The sequence below is a fragment of the Aquila chrysaetos genome, chromosome 6, assembly GCF_900496995.4.
Source record: "Aquila chrysaetos chrysaetos chromosome 6, bAquChr1.4, whole genome shotgun sequence".
Classification (NCBI taxonomy): domain Eukaryota; kingdom Metazoa; phylum Chordata; class Aves; order Accipitriformes; family Accipitridae; genus Aquila; species Aquila chrysaetos.
The window spans coordinates 12,833,320-12,855,376 of NC_044009.1; the positions used below are offsets into that span (position 1 = coordinate 12,833,320).

Here is a 22,057-nt window from a genome sequence, read left to right on the forward strand (position 1 = left end):
AAATTCCAGATTCCCATGGAAATCCAGGAGTCTGGAGACATGTCAGGCTGACATTTATGCTTTGTGATGTCTCGGCTTTGTTCAGGCGTGTTAGATGCTACATGTAAAGCAAATGCTAAAGTAAAAGATCTTAGGAAAGGGTTCACCTTTAATTTTGTTTACAAGATGAGAAATATAGTCCAGCTTCCAGCCTTTCATCATGTTGCAGTTACCCAGGCTTAGAATAAACAGTCTGTTAAGATAGCATAATAGCATGCAGCTTGCCAAGGGTCTGCTTCATTCCAGTCTCACCTACCAAATGTTTGGGCCAGGCCAGCTCCATCCTTTATGTATTATTTTTTTTTTTTTTTTTTTTTTAGCATTCTGTGAGCTTTCTAGGAAAAAAAAAAGGTTCCTGTTACAAGGTCCTGCAACCAAATATAGTTCTAACTCCTACACTAACAACACTTTTGATGTGTTGTTCAAAGCAAATCCATCGAAGCAGGATACTGTTAATAAAACTCGGGAGAAACAAGAGGTCAAGTGACGTGAGTAAATAGACCTTTCAGTCTCTTTGGAGCTCCTATTCAAAGCCAAGAGGAATTGCAAAACACTATCCTGACAAAAACACTAGTTTTAACTTTGGAGATTGCTCTTTGAACCAGAAAGAACTACTTTATGCTAGTGGATTGCATAAAGACACTTATCCACATCTTTCCAGTGCTCCCAAATGTATCCAGGGACAACTATTTTTTTAATATACTTTTCCATCAAAAGAAATAAACCCCAAACCAGTATATTTACACCTTTGGTGTCCTCTAGACTTGCGACAGCATTTTAGCATGTCAGTAGCAGAATCATTTGTAACATGAGATGAATTGTCATTGTTTCTATTTATCATGTAATAAAAACTTATATTGGACAGTTCTTGTGGTAGTACAAGCTCTCTCACTTGGGCAGTAGGAAAATTCAGTGAATTTAAAGAACTTCAGCTGGTAAAAATTGATTCTTCCTTAAGTCTGTCTGGTTTCACCTGGCAGCCTTTTGAGAGAGCACCTGTGACTTCATACAGAGGTGAATGTCAGCCAATACGTAAGTCCTAGACCTTTTTTGGCCTTTGAACTTCTTAGGTTCATACATAATTTCTGAATGTAGTCCAAGGTGTTTAATCTGAGGAAGACATGCTGGTGATATGCAAGGGTTTACATGGGATGGCAGCTGGCCAGGGCTATCTTTATCTAAGGAGCCTCTATTTCTAAAATCTGCTGGGTATTTGTTGGTTTTTTTCCCCTGAGAGAAATCCATGACACTACTTTCTTTTGCACATGACCCAGTCAGTGCTTTTAGCTGACTTTCCACCTTCCCCTTAACATAACTGAGATAATGCCAGCATGCAAAATACTGCATGTCTTGCAGAAAACCTATGCCCCCAACATTTTATATACAAGTCACACATGTGAGGTTCTTATTTGGAGGAACTGCTGCCTGCCTGTAGGATGTCTGCCTTGTATATATGGTAGTGGGTAGGACTTGACCCACTGGGTGGGCTGCCCTCTTCTGCAAGGTTTTCACCAGCTGTATCTCTGTCCTAGTTTCAGGTTGGTGCCACCAAGATGTGCGTCTGCCTTAGCCAATGAGCATCCGTGCATGCAAGGGAACATGTCTGTACCCAACAGCAATGACCTGTCCCACTCCTTCTTCACGCAACACGTGGGAAGCCATTTACTAATGCTGTTACTTCCTTGTTTTCACCGGGATGGGAAACCAGAGGTAAGGAAGATGACTGTGGCTGAAAATTTCATTTCACGTGGCCCAGGCCCACCCAGCCCTGTGGCTTGTCTCTCTACCTCTTGTCAATCAATAGCCTTGAGCTGCTCCTCAGTATGGTGACCGCCAGCAGTGATGGAGATGTGCTCATCTCTTGGCAAAGATGTTTTTCATGTAGCCACAAACCCAGAGCACTCCTGTAATGCTCGCTGCTCCCTGCCACTTCCTGCCTGCTCCCAGGGTCCAGAATTGACCTTGCAGAGGCCGCTTGCAGGTTTTTCAGGCCTCCAGTAATGGGAGAACTTTAGCAAAAAAGCACGCCTCACCAAATTTGGCTTTCTAAGTCTTGTATCTAATTCAAATATCTTGGTGTGGGCGCTGTGTCAACCATGTGGGCTGTCAGCCTGGCAAAATGCTTATTGTGTGCAAGCTTCTGCATGTCCTGAAACCTCAGTCCCACTATTTCCATGTAACCTGAACTTGTAATTACTGCCTGGGGAGATTGAATTAAGAGAAGCCTGTGGTATCCTTCAGGGATGAAAAGGAGCATATCGGAAAACCTGAGCTGGCCCCAGCCTGTTGAATGTCCAATGAATACTTGCTGATGGGAAGATAGTATGTGGGATATACTCTGTGGGGACTTTCTCCCTTCTTGCCACTCCTTTGGCTCTGTGCTTTTTGCTAGCAATTTCCATGGCTGTCATCCTGGTGACATTCTTGTCAAATTCCTCCCTTGGCTAACAGACATGGTCATCAGACTCACTGAGCAAAAATGTTGCCCTGGTTTGGCTTGGGACCCAACTGGTCACCGTTTCCAGCCCTCCCCCAGCCCCTGCCTGGATTTCTGTGCCCACAGACGCCTATGGCTCTTTCAGACTTACAAGCAGCCCTGTGAACCAGTTACATCCCCAGGTCCAAGGGGCTTCCCTTTCCTCCCAGTGACTTACGGCCTATGTGGATAGAGGCCCTTTCTTCCAGAAGGCTCCTAAAGACATTGGACATGTTGAAAAAAAGGACAAAAGTCATTTGGAAATTACTGTATTTGGGGGATAAAATGTAAAAAATTGCAAAGTGGGGTTTGCCTTCCCAAGGGAATGGTAGGCTGGCTCAAATATGCATCCCTCCCCCCTATCTTTGGACAAACTGACTCACCCCTTGTGGCTGCATCTTTCTCTTTCCATCGGCTACAGAGTCCTGCATGCCTAGTTTAGATGGATGTTTAACTTTTAGCATCTTTGCAGGGTGCTATATTATCTTAATTTCTCTTTTCAAATGAGTTTGGTGCACTCGCTTTGACACACTATCTAGTGACTTACTAAGTGAGTGTCCAGAAATACTGAACCATAGCCTCAGCTCAGTCTAGCAAAATGCATGGGGAAGTAAAGAGCATTAGGAGCTTGCCTGGGCTCTTTTTAGGCTCCTGATCGTAGTGGGTGAGGATGGAAAGACAATAGCCACTGCTGGGGTGGATGTGTGGGGAATGAGCAACTACTGGTGGAGACCGGACATCCCTATTCCCACTCTGGGGAAAGCACAGGTAGAGGCTCCCCTGGTTTGTGAAACTCCAGACTCAGAAGTCTTCAGTTACACTGCAAAAACTGTTATATCTGTGAGAAGTCTCAGAAGTACAAATATATTCACCTCTTGTGGGTGTCTTCACTGTCAAGGCATGATAAGGTGACCCTACTTCCCTGGTACCTCTGTGGGTTGGCAGTAGCCAGCCCAGCTGCTGAGCAGCTGGCTCGTGCTTTAATGCAGTGCAAGAATAAACATGTAAAACTTCTTGTTTTAAGCCAGGCACAATTATCTGGGCACTTATGAATGATGCTTGCAAGTTTTGGTTAATGTTGTGTGTATCTGAAGGCAGAGTTTGGATTTAAAGATTGATTCCCTACAATGCTGAGTGAGAGGAGGCTAATTTTAACAAAGATATTTTTCCCATAATTTTTCATACTTCCGTGACTGCACATCCAATTTACTTAAAGTACAGCCCTCACCACAGTTATTACATCATGAACTTAATATCTCTCTCTGGGAAAAGAAACACTTTTTAGGAAAAAAAGAAAAGGGAGGCAAAAAAAGAAGGAAGTGTTCGAAGAAGTTCAGAAAGCCTCAGATTCCTCTAGGGTCCCCAGCTGTGCTGTATGTTGTCCCAGCTGAACGCCAGATATTTCCGCTCTGCACATTAATGCATTCAAGGAGAGATCAAAGCAGCTGCCTTGAGTGTGCTTTGGGCCAAGTGTGTATGTCCTACCTCAAAACAGCCCTGATCCCTAACGTTACAGCCCTTTATATTTCCTTCCTTATAGGCCTGGGGCTGAACACGAGCTCTCTGGAGCTCGTTATGGCTACCTGCCCATCAGTGCGTAAAGTGATAGACAAGTCTTCAGATGCTTCATGGTCCCAGTGGCCTGGAAGCCACATCCTCTGCCGGACCATTTCTGGTGATGCAGCAATCTTTCCTTCCCTGTTGAGGGGAAGAAGAGCAGTACTTCTCTGACGGTCTCATCGCATCACATGTCCTGTTGCTACCACTCTTCACAGAGGTGCCTCCTTTGGAGGCACGTGCTGGTGGGTGGCCAAGCACTGACGGTGTTGCGGCAGCCCTGGGTGGCAATTAATCCAGTGTGGTAGGAAGGCTGTGCCAGATACGTTGCCCCATGGGACTGGTTTATTGGTCTAATGTTAGCTGGGCCCAGACGTTAGCACAAAGCCAGATTTTGGTGAGTCATATCTGCAAGCACAAACCCTTGTCACAGTCACCCTTTCCTCACGCTCCTGATGAAACTCTGTGTAGGGTTGTGGCCATGCAGCAGAGCAGAGCAGGGCTGTGAGCTGCAGCACCCTCAGTTGGGAAAGCTGGCTGGGGGCTCTGCAAGGTAGCAAGTTCTATCCAGCCCTGTGGTAGCGTCAATGCAGAAGCATTGCAAAGCAAAGTAGAAGTGCAATAAACTGAACATCTGGCAAAAATCATCTGGTTGCCTCCTTGATGAAGTGAAGATGCAAGGGCCTGGGCTGACCTGGACTGGTCATGCACATGGTTTACCTGGTTCCTATATCTCTGAATTCAGAGCTGCCGCGGCTGTCATTCAAACATACCCCTGCTGTTGTGTTATTTACTGTCCCTCAGCCTTCAGTGGGATGGGTGGGGGTTTTGTGTCCTTGTTGGGGGACCATTTCTCTGTATACTGTGTCTTGTGATTGCTTGCTTAGAGGATACGTTATGCAGCTCAGATCAAAGCCATGTCACTTACTAGCTACTAAATGATTCAAAGCAGTATTTCCCATTTTCACAATAATTGTTCACTCGAACTATGAAGAAGATTGTTCCGAAATCAGTCCTTGCATCTGCCTTTCTGTTTGTAACCGCTCTAAGCAACCATCACTGAGTGCAAAGGAGACAGGGAGATCTGCTGAAAATTGAAAGTACTGTAGACAGTAGAGTGTGTTGTGCAAGGGCTCTGTCCCTCATCAGTGTCAAATTACATAAATCAATGTTGGCCAGAAGAAGTGAAATAACAGTTCACTTCCTAAAATGGAAATATCCCCATATGTTGTTCCTGGCCGAGGACTACTCTCGGGGGCAAGATCAGCAAGCGGACGGTAGTGGCTGCAGCATGCGCCTCCCTGCCGCTGGCCCCCATGGTGCTCAAGGGAAGGAGGACAGCACCATTTGCCATAGATCTGACAAGTAGCAGGGGACTTACTTTGCACCCTCTAAAATCCCCTTAATTTAACTGTAACTGCCAATAAATCAACTTTAACCTGAATAGTGTATCTTTCTTGAAAAGAAGCTACTGTTCTCTGGGATCCAACCTCTGCCGGTTAGTGTGTTACTGCTCATGTCGCTCCAATATTCCCTAGGGCTTAAATGTTTAGGGCATGTTGTTAGCACAACAAATTAAAATGGGAGCTTGGAAAGTCCTATACTGGGAGTTTATTTGCACAGTTTAGCAGCAAAAGACTGTGTTTCAATGGTGGAGAGAGTCAAGGGTCCATCTGTGCAATGTGGGGAAAATGACTGGTAGGTGACAGTGGAGGAAACACAAATATACCATGGGACTCCTCACCCTGGGAATGATCCATCAAGGCCAGAGGAGCAGCTAGACTTTCTCTCTGCTTGAGGTCCCCAAGATTGCAGGTCTTTTTTGATTTTTAGTTTTAACTACTGTCAACATTTTTAGCCTTGCCCCGAGGCTTTGGTCAACATGACTTACCCGAAGCCCAAGGTGTCAGTCATGTTCTGCTATCACAGTTTTTACCTCTTGTTTTTAGCTTAAATGGCTGCAGCAAGATTGTATCATGAAGGAATTTACAGATGAGATATTTAGCCAGAAAGCATATTTGTTTAGCAGTAGCTCTGGACACTAGTTTCTTCCAGATGTCCTTAAGAGTGTCTTGCCCACAGCTGTCTATCAATTGTGCAGTCTGTGCCTTGCTTGTGGACGGCATTTGTCCTGATGTTGCTTCCAATGTATCTGAGCATTTTTATCCATTTAAGGACTAGGGACTTGAATTGCTTGTCTTTCCACATGAAGTTCCCCATAATTTAGCCATTTGACCAGTGCAAGCTCTTATTTTGTAGTTAACTTCCCTCCACATTCATTCCCCCATTACGAATTTGCCCAGCCCCTCATCTCTCCAGAATTTTCTCTCTCCCACGCATTTTCTTCCCAAAAGCTCTTTAACAGTATCTGTGGACCTGTTGTCTCGGCTTTCTGGAGCCCTTTGGCAAAACTCATCTGTTTTGTGATGCATCGTGTGGAGTTTCACTGGTTGCCCCTGCAGTCTAGCTCAGCTTGCTATTTCATATGTGTATGTCACCCCAGCTCTCAGCCCTGCTGTGGCCTGTTTTGTATCACCCACCTCTTACATCTCTTAGAGTCTGACCCTCCATATGGCTCAGTGGAGATCTCCAAGACCTTGAGAGGGGGTCTGCAGAAATCAGTTTTTCTACAGAATTGATGAAAATTGCATCCAGGCCACAGCTTCCTTCCATAGCTTAGTTTCAGAACCAAATCTGGCACCAGCACAGCCAAAGCTAGCACATCACGCTTCCACACAGATGTTCCCACCGGGTTGTCAGGCATGGCTGTGCAACTAAACCAGAGCTAGTTAGCAAGTCACCGAGCTTCATCGTTCTCTTGCACAGTGTCCGGTCCTCATTTACTCCTGTCCTGAATGTGTGAGCAAAATACAAGCAAATCAGAAGAGATACAGATCTAATTCAGGTTGGGCTGCTGCTAGCAGGGTGCAGAGAAGCAGCAGCAGCAGAGATGTCAGGATCAATAGGGAGCACGCAGCTGCTTTCGCATTATTGTTCCACTTATTTTAAGATCGGGGATCAGGAACAGGGATATTTGCTCCAGGAAAAAATCAGCGGAGTGATTCATGCACATCCAACCCTGATTACCGAAGTTAGATTTAACACGTTATATGTCTCTAGGTGCAGATACATATACACACATTATATAAAGTCAGCATGGTTCTTCAGCAGAAAAAAGGGGCAAAGTCTAGTCCCGATTCATGCAATGGACATTTGCAGCTGCGTCTTCCAGCACCATGACCCAGCCAAGCTGGGCATGGAGCTGGAGGGTGGAAAAGTGAGGTTTAGTGTTGGGAGGCCTGAATTTCGTCTGCCCTTGCTCCATGGTAGACTTCACTTCAGCACCCTCTGAGCACTAACTGCAGCAGAGACTGGTTCAGATGGTGTCAGCAGTCAAACTAGGAATTTCTGCTTTAAAAACAAGGGAACCATTTAATGGGTTTTTCTTTTGCTTTATTTTTTCTTTCAGAAATAGGAAAAATAAGAGTGAAAGCTGTAGCAGTCATTAGGATTGTGGAGCTGCCCACTTTTAATATACAGTTCCACAGGTCTGGGGTCTGCCCTGAAATTCCAGCTCCCAGGAGCCTCTGGTCCTCCTGGGGAAGGATTCACAGGTAAGCTTCAGTATGAAACCCCTAAAAACCATGGGAATCAATGAAACAAAGATGACGCCAATTTTTCTTTAAAACCCCCGCATTTTAAGGTAACATCATGATTTCCCTGAGGTTTGACTCATTTTTTTTGGAAGGCTGCAGCCAGAGAATGGAAGCACAGGTTCCTGAGGGGTGGTGGCAAGACTGGGGCGGGAGAGCAGAGGGAGACAAGGTCTCCAGCATTGGCTGCTGTGGGGAGGGAGGATCATTTCCATTTCCTTGAGGCAGAGCTCAGAACTTGTGTGCTTGGGCAATACCTGATAACACAAACTTCTTTTCAAAGTCCTCAACTTGTGGGTTTTTCCTATTCGCTCATTAGCCTGAAAGCTTAAGTTTTTTGGAATCGGAGGTTCCTTTTATTCAACTGAGAAGGTAGCCGTGTGGCTAATGCTCTCTTGCCTGGGATAAATTCCTAGGGTGAATGTCTCTCTAGCTTGTTAACTCTGGGCTGGGATTCAGTCCATCGACTGGCTTCAAATGTGGTTGTTTTCATTTCTGTCCTCCTTGGCACAGGAGGGACATAGGCCATGACTAAACTTTTCTGGCTTTGGTGCCAATGCAATCGTGTGAGAGGTTCAGGGGCTGCAGAAAATGATGAAGAATCTCATCTGAAATAGGAGAGCTTTTCGCACATCAGGCTGCAGATGAAAATGAGCAACCTTGGGCAAAATTCAGGCGAAAGCTGTTTCTCTTCAGCAGGCCAAGAACCATCCAGCACTTTCCTAGTACTGCTCAGAAGTAGTAGCAAGAGCAAAGGGCAAATGCAAATGGCGTTTGCAACCTTTCTCCTGGGCTGGCCCAGAAACCTCTGCCCTGATCCACCAGCCCCAGCTGGCCCGTTGCCGGAGGGTGGGAGCCCCTAAAGATGCAGATGGGTGGTTGTTTAAGGACTGTTGCAGCCAGGCCATGCAGGCTCAGGGAAATGTCTGTTATTCTTAAGCTGCCCAGGTCAGCTGGGTGCTATCTCAGAGCCGCTTGGTCAACAAACTCTGTGAGTTGGGTCCAACAGGAACTGCTAGTCCGGGAACTCCAGCTGCTGTCTAGCATGGTGCAGGCTTGGGAGACTTCAGTAGCAATAATGAAATGATGGCGACGACAAAGTAGATACCTCACTTCTGCATTACTTTGACTCTAGAGATAGCTGACCAAGACACTGTTTATATATATTTTAAAAATACAGCACACACTTACACTCTTTTCAGAAACAGCAGTGCCTGCTAGAGGCACTGGCAGTAGTCAATCTCCCTTACAGTAATTAGCAAAGGCACGTCTCAAAGCTGTCAGTGAAGCTGTTTTCTTCTTTGTGCTTCTGTTAATGAGGCTGGTTTTGGCCTTGGGTATAATTTCACTCACCATACGTGATTTCCTTTTCTGTCCCAAGAGGGAAATGGCAAGTTGCTGTTTGGTGGACAGTACTGGAGCACCCCAAAGCCGGTGCAGAAACCCACTTGCAGGACAAAGAGACAGTCCTGCTCCAAAAACTTGCAGTCTATGTCGGTGGTTGCACCCTTATGGTGGACTTAGCCCAGCTGCAAAATAAAAAAATTTAAAAAATGCCCTGCTGTCTTTTCTCCCTAGTGATGCACACACACAGGTTATGTTAGCCTGGGAGAAGCAGAGCTGTTGTCCTTTCTGTGCCCTGAGAGGGTTGCTGGGGAATGCCAAGGCATTAAGACAAGCGTGTCCTCGCTTGCACATACCACCCCGATGGCTCCCCTGAGCTCTTCCAAAGTCCTTTTGGAGATGGCTGGAGGAACGTGTGGTGCATGCTAGCAGTCCTTGGCGTTGGCCCAGGACCTGCTGTCACTCCTTTCTGCCTTTTCTTCATGTTTTCCTACAAACTGATGGAAGGCTTCTAAAAACACTGTCCTGGGACTTTCATATTAAACCAGGTCACACTTTTGCTTCTTCTAGTGGCTTGGCTCCAGCTAAGCTCAGCTCAAGCCACAGCAAATGCTGCAGAAAGCTCCCTGGCTTTGCCGAAAGAAAAGGCAACACAGGCTGGTGAGGGGCCAAGCGTCTTAGTCCAGCAAGCTGGTCCCGAATAGGGACCCAGAAAATCCATGTCACCCCACTCCTAGCTCATGCCTTGCCTCCCTGGACAGCTTACTCTCTGCTACCAATCCCTTAGATTGTGGAGGCTGAACTGGGGGAAGGTTTCTTATCTTGCTTAGATGCTCATTGCACTATTGGCAGCACCATGCTCCTGCTTCAGACAGAGGCAGATCGTGCCTCTCACCATCCACCTCCTACACTTTGGTTTTCCCTTTTGGTATCTACCTGGCTGTCATTCATTTGAAGGAGTTATGTAGCTGTCTGATATTGCCTGGTCCTCACCATGATCAAGCCACGTCAGCTCTTCCATCCTGTTGACAGAGGTAGGTCCTGTAGCCCTGCCAGCCACCAGGCAGGACGTCCCTGTGCATGGTCGGGGCTGCACAAAGCCACAACAGCAAATAGTCCCCACCCAAGTTGTCTGAAACTGTTATTTTGCAAGACTGGAATTATCTGGCCAAAAATTAAATATATAAATGGAAGAATTGGTTTTCTTTGGGGGATTTTTTTTGTGGTGAATATTTTGTACCAGGAAAATAAACTACTTAAAATCATTAATCTCAAAAGCAAAAGAAGTGAAAAATGCAGTTGAACCATAAGGTGCTCTAAAAGCAGCTAGTACATAAGGTACTAGTGCTTTCAAACCAGGATTGGACATTGCTGCACTGCACCAGGATGGTGGAGAGTGGCAAATCACGAGGCAGGGATTTTTGCACCTCTCCAAAAGCCTCATGACAGACGAGGAGAGAAGAGCATCCTCTTCTGCCGAGAGTGCAGAGGCTGCCTCTGTGGGTCTAAGCGGGGGTACAGAGCCACATGGAGGAGATGCCATGTGCTTAGATCAATCTTAGAAATCTTGCTTTTTGCTCTTTTCCTTCTCTTTTTGTCCCTTCTCTGAGCATGAGAGACTGATCCTTCACCACCAGCGTGAGCAAGGGTTGTGGTGTCCTGTGCCAGCAGGAAGGCAAAGGGAAACACAAAAATCCCAACACGTGAGCACTATCGTTATTGTCTTCACTTGGTGAGACAAACTGTTAAAAGCCTTAAATGAAAGGCGACTCTAGGGAGAGGCTTTCAGCCAGTGTATAAATCAAAAAGTTCACCTAACTTTTTCCCTCCCATTTGCGCTAGTGTTTTAATTCTGTTTGATTTGGCAGCCCATGTTCATTTTCAGAATATTCAAGAACTGAATTAAATAATTGAATCTTTTCCTACGCAAACTTCGTTCCCCGGCTCATGTCCAGGTCCATACCAGGATGGGGACCAGCTACTTCTTTCACCAACAAAAATACACAGCAAACAGCGGGATGGCTTCTTGGTGATCTGCCTGGCCAACCGGCACACATTTCCCCATTGTTTGTGTGCCCGAGGGGAATGTACCCCAGCTTTGGAGGTCCCAAATCCCAGTGGAGGGATGTGGGCCACTGAGCAAGCTCCAGCATCGCCAGGGCAGTGTGTGTGGGCTGGGTGCAGGGTGCATGTATGAGTGAACTCTCCAAAGCATCTAACAAGCTGACATCTATTTAATTTAATTTTTTTTAATGGCCCACTTATTCCCTGTAGTATTGCTATCCCATAACAGAGCTGTTCCTGAGGAACCTTTGTTCGAGGACTTTTCTGTAACAGTGAGTGGGTGCTCCGTGCCACATTGCTGTTCCCTCTGGCAGAGTGGGGAGCCCCAGCATCGTGCCCGTGCCCACCCTGCTCTGGCAGCACACACAGCCTGCTTCAGCCAACCTCCTCAGTGACCCACACCACTTCTCAGGTCCTTGTTTTTGACCCTAGTGATTTTCCCCTTGCCAAAATAACATCAGGCTCTTGCCTGTGGAAATAACTTTTCATCATTGCTGCTGTTTGATGATAGTGTAAGTGAAGATGAAGGGGTGGCTGCTGGATGTATGTGAAAGTGGGATGATAAAAAGAGGAGTCAGGAGAGAGACTTCTGCTCTCACATGGGATTTGGGGTCAAAGCCTGATGTGTTTTAGTGACACTTGTCAGCCCTGGCTTAGTAGGTGCCCAGTGAACATGGAACTCCACATGGCTCCTTCTCCTCTGAGGATTTTAATGAATTTTAAAGAACTTTGCAGGACTGTTGTGCTCTGTTACACACCTGATAACATTAAAGCTGGGCTTAGCAAGCTTAAGTCTATCCCAAAAACCAGAGAATGCAAACGCAGTTTTGCAGCAGTATGATACAGGCTCTTTTGTATTGGTGGGAATGGAGCTGCATATTTAGGATGACATTTAGACCTATGGTGATGGTTTCCAGGCATGCCTTCTGAAGTCCCCCCCGGCACCACTCAGCGCAGCACGTTATTGTAGATGCTTTTTCCTGAAGAACCCACATCTCCCCGCCGCTGGTGCGAGCTGTAGGAAACCTGGCTTCTCCAAGGGATGCAGATCTCTCCACTTTCCAACCACATTCGTTTTATTGCCTTTTGCCCATGTGCCAGCTCCCTGCTTTTTTTTCCCTCCTTGGGACATATCAGAGTCAGCCTGTGGTCAAGTGTCCACATTGTAGGGATGAATAAGCCCATCTCTCCCCGTGCGCCCTTGCAAAAAGGCTCTCAGCAGGGTGGCCTGGGCTGTACATTTGCTCACCCCAGCAAAGGGGATGAATCCTCCAGAAAGGGTGTTTTTGTGCAAGTTGAACTTTTTTAAAAATTAAGAAAGCAAGCAGGAATGTCTTTGGCTCCTTCACCCATCAGCCTGGCCTTGGTAATAATTCCCTGTGTGCTGGGTGCTGGCCTTTACCTGCTTCTTATCTGTGTCTGTGGTGAGGAAGGAGCTCAGAAACCTTGCTGCCAGCCAGTTTGGCATTGCACCCCTCTCCCTGGGTTTTGTACTTTTTTCCTGCCCCTGTGAGAAGTGGGATATTTAGGCTTTCATTAAGTTTTTGCTTTTAAGTGGTTTCATAGAAAACCTTGTTTTCTCCTGTCCAGAGGGTTAGGAGAGGGAGGATTAAGGTTTTCAGCTTTGAATTGGTTCACAAGTGGGACAGGAACATTTTTTTCCAGCACAGCCCAGCAGCATGCAGTTACGTGCCAGCTTCACGCCCCGAGTGGCTGCCAGGAAAGTCGGGCTCTCACGCCTGGTTTTATTTGCTGCGAAATATCGCCTGGACGTTTCTTGTGAAAAATGACAGGGAAAACAGCCAAATAACAAAGCTTTTGAGGACACATTTTCAGCCCGGCAGTCAACCCCGTGCTGCTGGGAGGTGGGGGAGGCATTTTGAACAAGCAAAGGACTCTGCTGTGTCTTTTCATATGGCAAAGTCACCAGGAAATCAGAGGGGGCAAAGTTAAAGTAAAGCTCAAAGTTTTTCCCATATTAAGGTATTACTAGATTAAGGTATTACTAGAAAGCACGGAGTTTCTTTAAGCCCAGCCTGGGCAGTCTGTTGCTGTTTCAAGGTGTTTGGCTGTCCCTGTAAAACATGAGAAGCCACATGGTATGGTAAAGCTTTCTACAGAAAGCTGTGTAAATGAAGTAAAGGAAAAAGATACTAATTGGAGGAAATTACTAGAAATTTTGCCTTGGATCAGCTGGTAGCAACCCCTGAGTTTCTGGAAAACGGCAAAGACAAGGGCTCAGAGTGCTGGATGGGTTATTGGCTTATTTTTACTGTTTCCTGAGGATTAGCCACGCTGGTAGGGCTGCAGCGGACATCCAGTGTGGGGCTGTATCAAAGCTTGTTTAGTGGTTTGGTTAATGACTGGGATGGTATGAGCGCACCGTGAGTTAAAAAAAAAGATCGTATGTAATTTTTGCGAATAGCTTCCCAAAAGCAGCTTGTGGCCAGGAAAACGAGACTACTGAATAAAATAAGTGCTAGCCATCTGAATCACTCGGAGTGCAACCTAATGTATTTTTTGCTTTCCAAAGAGAAGCAGCTTGGGACTGCACTGGAAAAGGTCCATCTCCTGGGTATCCTTGGGGTACTGGACAGGGAGGGTCTTGCTGCTCGTGATTTATGGGGGTCTGAATCCATCTGCGGCTGCATCAGCTGCATCTGGGCTATGAGGAGGTTTCCTCCCTCCCGAGCACTCATCCCTTTCCCAGCATTTGACACCCGAAAGCTTCCCCAGATGCCAAGAGCCCTGCAAGGACCAGACCACGATTGGGGTCAAAATGGGCTGGGGCTTTGCTGCTGCCCTTTCCCTCTAAAAAGTCAGTCTGTAAAAGCTCTAAGGATGCAGTAAGGGTTTGCATAGTGAGCCTCCAGCAGGACCTGGCCTTACAAGAAGGGGTCATAAAACATTTTCCATTTTAAACAGACAGTTGCTCCTCTCGCTCCCACCCCACAAGGGTTCGCTCTCCCCACTCTGTGGGAGATCCTGATAGGGTTTCAGCACTGCCTTGTGAGCCTTCGAGCCTCTCCAGAGTGTCACTCCGCCTCTCTATATAAAAAAAAATACAAAGCCACCAGCTACAAATAAAAGGCCCTGAAAATGCTCTACCACTAACTGGGCATGTTGGCAAGAGGTGCTTGCAGCGTGGTGGTTCCCCTCCAAAAATAACACCCATTTTACAGTTCTTCCTCCCCTTGCCTTGCAGATGGGTCCGAAATCAGAGCAGCCGATGTTGTCCTCTCCTGCCAGGAGGGTGAGGACCACCATCACCATCACCATCACCAGCAGTGTTTCCCTAAGGCAAGTGCTGGCTGGACACAGTGGACAGCTCTGCCTTGGAGACAGGCGAGGTGACCTCAGCAGAGGAGGGATTAATGTATAGACAATGCTATATAATCTCTAGTGTCAGCAGGTGGCACTCCTACTACTTGATCTCTACACATATACGGCTGCTTGGGAGCTGAAACCTGCAGGATTTCTGGTCCCAGAGCAGGGCAGGTGTCTGGGGATGGGAAGATCTCGGTCTCTGGAGCTGTTGCACTCACTGGAACTTGAACTGCTGAACTGTTTCTGCCTTCTGATTCCTAGCAACGTTGTTAAACATGATAGAAAAAGAGATAGCATTTACCCTGCACTTCACTGCAGCTGGAGCCTGAGGGATGTGCCTGCCCTCAGACTTCATCCTGCTCCGGACTGCAAAAGGTTTAGGAGATGCTAATGCAGCCCTTGGCATCTCCCAAACGCATGGTTTGGCTCTCTCCTTATTTCCCATATGGAAAGCTGGTAAAAGGCCTGGTCCTGGTCTATGAACACAGCTCAGCAGACAGACAAGTCCTGGGTTTCTCTCATATATCTATACATGCCACACGTGGTCCCAAGGAAGGAAGGGCTGCATCCGTGGAGCCTGACGGTGTAATGTGAGACCATGTGCACAGCAGCAAAGCTGCTGCCTCTGCTCATACCTAACCTAAAACTCCCCTGCTGCAATTTAATTGCAATCTAATTAATCTCTGCTCCTATGCAGAGCATACAGTGCATTTTACACTCTGACTGGGAATACACAGGAGGAAACTTGCGTGGAATGAGTGCAGGAATGTATGTGATGCTTCCTGGGGTTGCGATACCTGGTGCTCATCATTAGGAGGATTAGCATGTTTTCTATAGGAAATGTGTTCTGGCACTCTAAAACCTAGGGCTGGAAGAGGTGCATGGGGTCATCAAATCTTTTTCTGCGTCAGCACAAGACTTCCCCTGCAGCCCTTTTCCAGCAGATTTCCAGCTCGCTGTGCATGTCCCGGGCGGCCGGGCTGCTACCGCCGCTGGGCTGATTACAAACAGGCTGATGCACTGGGTCATGCATCTCCCTTCCTCGGTAGCTGGCCGATGCACTCACATCATGCTTCTCATTCCTCCTTTTTGCTCTTCCAAACCATCTCCGCTCCACTCCCTTCTCCGTGTCCCCACCCTCCCATCTCTTCTCGCGGGTGTCCTGCCCTGACCCTTTGCCGCACACAGGGTTCGGCTTTTCCCGGCCCTGGCGTTGGCACATTGGAGGGGCTTCAGGAGGTGATGATAAGCTGCCTGTGAGTCTGATATTTTCGCCTCCGGCCCTGGGTGATGAGCTACGAGGTCAGGGTGTCCCTGCTGGACCCCCGGGCATGGGGAGAAAGCTGCAATGGGAAGGGTCGCTACTGCAGAAGGATGGCAAGCCCCATTCTGCAGGGCTGGGTGCAGCTGTCACCCCGTTTAGGGTAGGATAGCATCCCTGTGGGTGATGCACGGAGAAGCAGCCCCCCTGCTCCACCCCAAGGTCCCCACAGCACGCCTCCGATTCCCACGCTAATGAGAAACAGCTTAAAACATGCTTGAACCTCACTTGCTTTTCACACATTTTCAAGACATTAGCAGGGCTGGGTTCACCGTCAGGAGGAAAGGCTCCTTATCCGCCTTGCCTCGCTAATAAAATCACTTCCAGAAAATCGCAGCGCAGGTGGGACGGCTATAGCTATGCAAGGGCTGGATTTTCTCACTCACCCCATGTTGGCATCGTCGATATTGTTTGCACAGTTTGTTGAGTCTGGGCATACAACCTGCCTCCATCGCCGTACTCTGCCTGGTGCTGAGGATGAGCCAGCCCAATGGTGTCTTCTGAGCTGGCTCCCACAGCGACAGTACAAATAAAATCCTGTCTTGTAGACGCTTTTACAGTTTCCAGAGGATGGTTAAGAGGCTTTATTAGTGCTTTATCACACCGTGAGGTAAGGAGTACCAGAGTACCCAAGGTACAGGCGATGTACTGAAATAAATGATGCTTCTTCCATCAGGCCATGTCGTAGCTGATCTGTGGAAGCAGGTCATGAATGGGGGCACAAAACATGGCCATTGTACAAGATGATGAGAGGAATAGCTGTTGAGCACAAATAGAGCAATGAAGAGTGTGTGGGATTTTGGTAATAGAGTTCATCTGTGACTGAAGCATATTTCTGCAGAGTTTGTGCAGTTTTTCTGGAAAAATGTAACAGTATTTTTCACTGGATGGACCGGCTGTGATGTGGAGAGGTAGGGGACAAGCCACCCTGCAGGCTTTCCCGTGGGACCCTGTCTCCCTGACGTGGTCCTGGTCGTGTGGGAGCCAGAGCAGACAATGGTGATTGCACAAGTGTTAAAGTTGTTGGGGATGTTGACCAAATTCTCCTTTTTTTCCCCACCAGCCTGGCCCTTAGAGCAAGAGACAGCAGCCATAACGTCAACAAGGGACCTCTTCCAAATCTCATGCAGGGATTTGTGGCCGCAAATCATCCTCCTGTCTTAACCAGCTGAGAGAGGAGACCGGTCAAGCAGGGTCTTCAAAAAACACTTGCTTTTCCAAACAGCAGGTTATTTACTTGCATCACTCATTGTCTGAGTGCATGCTGCCATTGGTCCCCACCAGGAGCCTCACGGTTAGCAAAGAGGTCCTTGAAATCCCAAAGACGACCGCCAGCCCATTTGCCCCTCTCCTGGGCAAAGAGGCAGACCTGTCTGCCTGTACAGGTATTAAATACATGCAACGCTCAAAGCACTTCATATGGACTCAAAAGGCGTTGAAGGTAATGTGATTTTTTCCCCCGATTTCTGGGCTTGGCAGGTAGACTGTTTTCAGCAGAGGAGGGACTCCCTTGGCTTGGTGGCCTGCCCTGGTCCCCATCCCACTCCTTGTCCCTTCCGTGAGTTGCTGTAGACCTGTGTGGACTTGGCCTCAAGTCTTTTCCTTTTTCTTTTGTCTTTTGTCTTTTTCCTTTTCTCTTTTTTTTTTTTAAATAAACATATATATTTTCCTTTGTCCTTTTCTCTCTTTTCTTTCCTTCCTTTTTTCTTTTTAGTCCTCCTTTTTCTCGTGCTGCCTTTTCTCTCCTTCCCTTCCCTCCTCAGTCAGGCTGGCGGCACCCCAGCGATGACCTAATGCGGCTTGCCGCTGGGTCCCGGATCTGCGTGGGAGGCAGTGAGACGATGTTCAGCCGTGGCTCAGCCCGATGCCGGCCACGGTCAGGGTCTGGCCCCAGCCCGGTAAGCGTGGGGCTACCGTGTGCCATCACACCCAGGGTAGGCGAGGGGCAGATTGTTTTGGTGGTGGGGCTGGGAAGGGATTGCAGAAGTCAGACGGAGTCTGAGCTTGGGGTCGGTCCTGGCTGCTGGATGGAGGAGCGCGAGGGAAAAGCATCACTGCACCCTGCAGAGGGGAGCAGGGCTGGCTGCCCCGAGGCCAGGGTGATGGGCCCTGGGGTCTGGCTCAAGCCCACCCCATTGTGAGGAGGTAAAGCCTGTGGGAGGGTGCTGAGCAAGATGTAACCCCCTCAGTTCCTGCCAGAATGATGGCAACAGGATGGCATGAAATCGCCAGCACAGGGAAGTGATGGTAGCTGCCGGAGAGACGGATGGGTGGGCTGACAGCAGGGTGAGCAGCGGGGGCTGGGGAAGCAAACGGCTCTGGTGTGCCGGGACAGCCCTGGCTCTTTGCAAAAGCGCTCGCTCCTCTGTAGGCTGCCTTTTAACTTTGCAACAAGCATGCATTCACAGACTCCTCACCAAAAATTAAAAAAATCAAACCAGGGAGGAGTTGGGCAGCTTCTTACATTTACGGAGCACCTCCTGGCCACCAAGGTCTGCGGTGGCCAAGTCACCATGACTCCTAGGGGCGGCAGTGGGCTATGAGGGGTCCCAGCGGTTCATAGGAGGTGCAGAGCATCTCACAGGAGCCAGAGGGATTAGACAGTGCTGTAATGGCTTGTAGGGGGATATGATGTACACCATAAAAGCTGGATGCCCTTTGGGGTCCACGCTTATTGCTTTCTTGGCTGATCATGTTCTCCTCCATTTCCATCCTATTGCTCATGTCTGTGGTGTATCCATCATACTCCAGCTGCTCAGCAGGCTGGACAAACTTCTCTTGTACATTTTAATGTTAGAGTTCTTTTTTCCTGTTTCCAACCTCCAAAATGGGGCAGTTGGGTGTTATTCCTAGGGGATGTGATCAGTGACAAACTTGGGATTGCACTATCTCCCTTGGGATAACCATCTCAATCCATTTGCAAGTGGCTTTCCAACATATCCATAAACTTTCAGCAACACTTCTTGGAAAAAGTGTGTGCTCGTTTTAAAAAATGCAAATATTTATCTTCTTAAACCAGCCTTATGCCTTGCCTGAAATCAGGTGTCCAGAGGTGCTGGTTGTATCTCGCAGCAAAAGCTCCCGTCGGGGCTCTCGGCCAAGGCCGAAGGTGGGTGAAATTGCGGTGCGGGGTGCTGCGTGGCGGCCTGTGCTCAGCTCAGTGACAGTCACCAGCTTTCCTTGCCAAGGCGTTTTCTTGCAACATATATCCCTGTTGCACTCCTTTGAGCGAGAGGGGGATTGCCTCAGGTGCAGATGTAGTGATACACAGAAAATGTACATAAAAAAGGCAAAGAAAACACCTCCTCAGCCCCCTTTCCACTAGACCGTCTCTCTCCTGCATCTCTTGCTCTGCATCTGCATGACCTGCCCGCTACCCTCATCTCTGTGCAATACAAACCTGCTCTGGTTTTATTTCAAAACACTTGTAAGAAATGTAATTCCCTGTTGTCCCCAGGTGCTGGGAGCTCTTAGAAGCAAAGAAATGACCAGAAGGAGGCTTGGAAGATGCTCTCTCCTTCTCGGTCCAGTCCGACACATGTTCAACTTCCAGGTGTTGGACCTTCAGAGCAAATTAACGACCGATGAAGAATTATTTGTGTTTTGTGCTCTCCAATACTGTGCTGCCAGAGTCTTGCGATGGCATTCAGTGGGAAGATCACTGCAAAATGCTCCTTGGGCACTGTGGCAGTATCTTTCCAGCTCTTCCAAAGTCCACCATGGGCCGCTAGCAACATTCCCAGGGCTTTACAGCTGGGAAATAGCAGTGACCTCCTGAGAGAGCCTGATGTCATAAGATTTTTCAGCTTGATTTCCAGAGCAGTGGTCTGGATGTACTTCAAACTTCTGACTGCTTTTTCCAAGCAGAATTGTTACTCGGGATTTTTGTCTTTTTTTCTTTTTTCTGGACTCTCCCTTCCTCAGGACTCAGACCGTCTTGTGCAATCGGTGTCCCTTCATAGACACGTCTGTGAAAAATGCAGAGATTTCCTGAGAGCAGTGCAGTGGAAATTCCTGAGATTTCTGGTGCAGACAGACACGTACAGAGCTGGGGCTGGGGAGGAGGAGGCAGCAGTTTAGGAGCTGCCTTTTCTGCAGAAACAAATCCTTTCTACTCATCCTCTTTAGTCTGCACCTGCATGGTAAACCAGAACTGCAGGTAGACTCAAGCATTTGCTGCCGCACCAAGTTTTCGTAGCTACTTTTGTGTTTCTGGCAGGCTGGGGACTTGCAAACAGGTGTCGGACCTCTCCCTGCCGTGCATGGCACGGTCAGCTCAAGCCAGCCCTGGCCGTGCACGCTGCTCCCTGCCATTCAGGAGATGCTCTCCTCAGCTTCCAAACATCCAGGTGATTTCCATGTGTGGCTGAAAAATGCCAAGGGAGCAAAGGTGTGATGAAAGCTCTTTGGAGGTAGTGGATTTTGGCAGTGCCCAGGAGGCACGGCTGCCACCCCCACCCCTTGTGCCAGCTCCTCCCATGCTGCTGCTGAGGCTGGAAATCTCATCACATGCAGCCTCTCACATGCCTGGAGGAGCTCGGTGGGATGTGCAGCTTTGGGGCATGCAGCACCCCAGGGTAGTGAGGGAGGCTTTGCAAACCAAGTCAGGATGAGACCCCCAACTCAGAAGCTGCCCCTGCATAGGGAAACCTGTCTGGGAAAAGATTTGAGCCCACGTCTACGTGGAGGGGAGCCGGGGACATGGGCACCCAGGGATCAGCACGGCACTAGTTTGGTAAATCCTTGAGCCCCTGTGGAAGGCAGCTGAGCTTGCCACTTACAGGCATAGGCTGTCAAAGAAAATTTGCAAGGGGGATGTTCTCCTCCCCATCTTTACGTGACCACCAGCGTTAGACGGCCCTACGATGGAACACAGCTGTAGGGACAATGCACAGGGCTGACCAGAGTACAGCCTGCTCTTTTGCAATGAGTTTGGCTCCGGACTACAAACAAAAATGCCTTTTAATTCCCAAAAATAAAATTAAAAAAAGAAAGAAAAAAGGAGGCAGCATTCCAGCAACTGCCTCTTGCAGTAGCAGAAGAGGAGGGGTGGAAATGAGGTGCCGTTTTCAGTGCACTGCTTCCTAATCAAGCGATGCTCAAATGCCTGTGGCCAAAACTAAGGTCTCAAACTGGGGGCTTCGGATGAAGCAGGTCAAAGTGACCAGGGACACCTTAGAGAGATTAAAAAAGCTATTGAATGGAACCTAACTGGGGGAAAAACACCCTCTGGGCTGTTAAATGGAGGTGTGCTGGTGATGGGCACTGGTTCCCGAAGCTGCAGGGTGCTGCAAGCCCAATGTGGAAGGGGTCCCCATCCATTTCCCTATCCTCACACCCCTTCCCAAAGCAGCTGGGGCTGGCCCATGTTGGAGGCAGAAAAATGAGTCAGATACAGCTTTGGTCACATTAGGGAAAAAGCACTAAAAATGGGAGGTAACCCTGAAATCAGGCTCTTCAATCTGGGGTTAACCCCATCCCTGAGTCCACGCAGGCACAATGCCTGACTTCTTTGCTTGCCTCCCACTTACAGGATTAAGCTGGCTTTAATACCAAGTTCTTCAGAGCTCGTTAAGCATTTCCAAACAGCAGATATTTTTCTAGCACTAACAAGATTTTTGCACTTGGCTGCTAAACCCGGCTTAATCTGCCCTGTCCTTCTGGGAAGTGGGTGAAAAGGGGCTCTGGGCTGCATTGTGAGGATGCTCTGACTTGGCCTATTTCAAGAAATAGCCTCCCTTGGGAGGATAATTAAAATTTTCCTTGCTAGGAGAATTAGCACATATTTCTTAAGATTACGGGCAATATGCAGATACCACCTAATGCAGCTATCATGAGCTCCGAGATTCTCAAGCTGTACTTAGTCTGTGTTATACCACTATATAACGAGCTGTTACTGTTCTCAGAGACCTTGTGGGCTTGTGTGCTGAAGTTTTTCAGGGTAACATTTGCATTTTTAGGTTTTCCTTTGGACAGTTTGCTGCTTTTAGTCCCAGATTGACAGCTACAACTTGCTCTGTATCCGCAGGGTTTTAGGTGTGAAGAACGAGTGCAGCTTCCAGGCTGCTCCTGGTGATGCTCCTCTGCCTTTCACCCATGGCTGCTTCCATCCTGGGGGAGAAAGAGCATTAAATAAAATATCTAAACTCAGTAAGGAGCCAGTCTAGGACCACCTGCATCCATCATGGGGATGGCACCGACGGTGACACAGAGCTTCAGTGCTTTTGCCCATGGTCTGCATCCCAAGGAAGAGGGGTGGAGGATGAGGAAGCATGG

At 48.1% G+C, this 22,057-nt stretch overlaps 1 long non-coding RNA gene across 2 annotated transcripts in view; it reads left to right on the forward strand.

Moving 5' to 3' along the window:
• Window positions 1–16,154, forward strand: part of LOC115343347 — a 29,930-nt gene extending 13,776 nt beyond the window's left edge. For both annotated transcript variants that reach the window (XR_005932735.1, XR_003924086.2), the window contains 3 exons: window positions 1,572–1,749; window positions 7,542–7,686; window positions 14,339–16,154. This is a non-coding gene — a long non-coding RNA (uncharacterized LOC115343347). The remainder of the gene's footprint in view (window positions 1–1,571; window positions 1,750–7,541; window positions 7,687–14,338) is intronic.
• The last annotated feature ends 5,903 nt before the right edge of the window (window positions 16,155–22,057 follow it).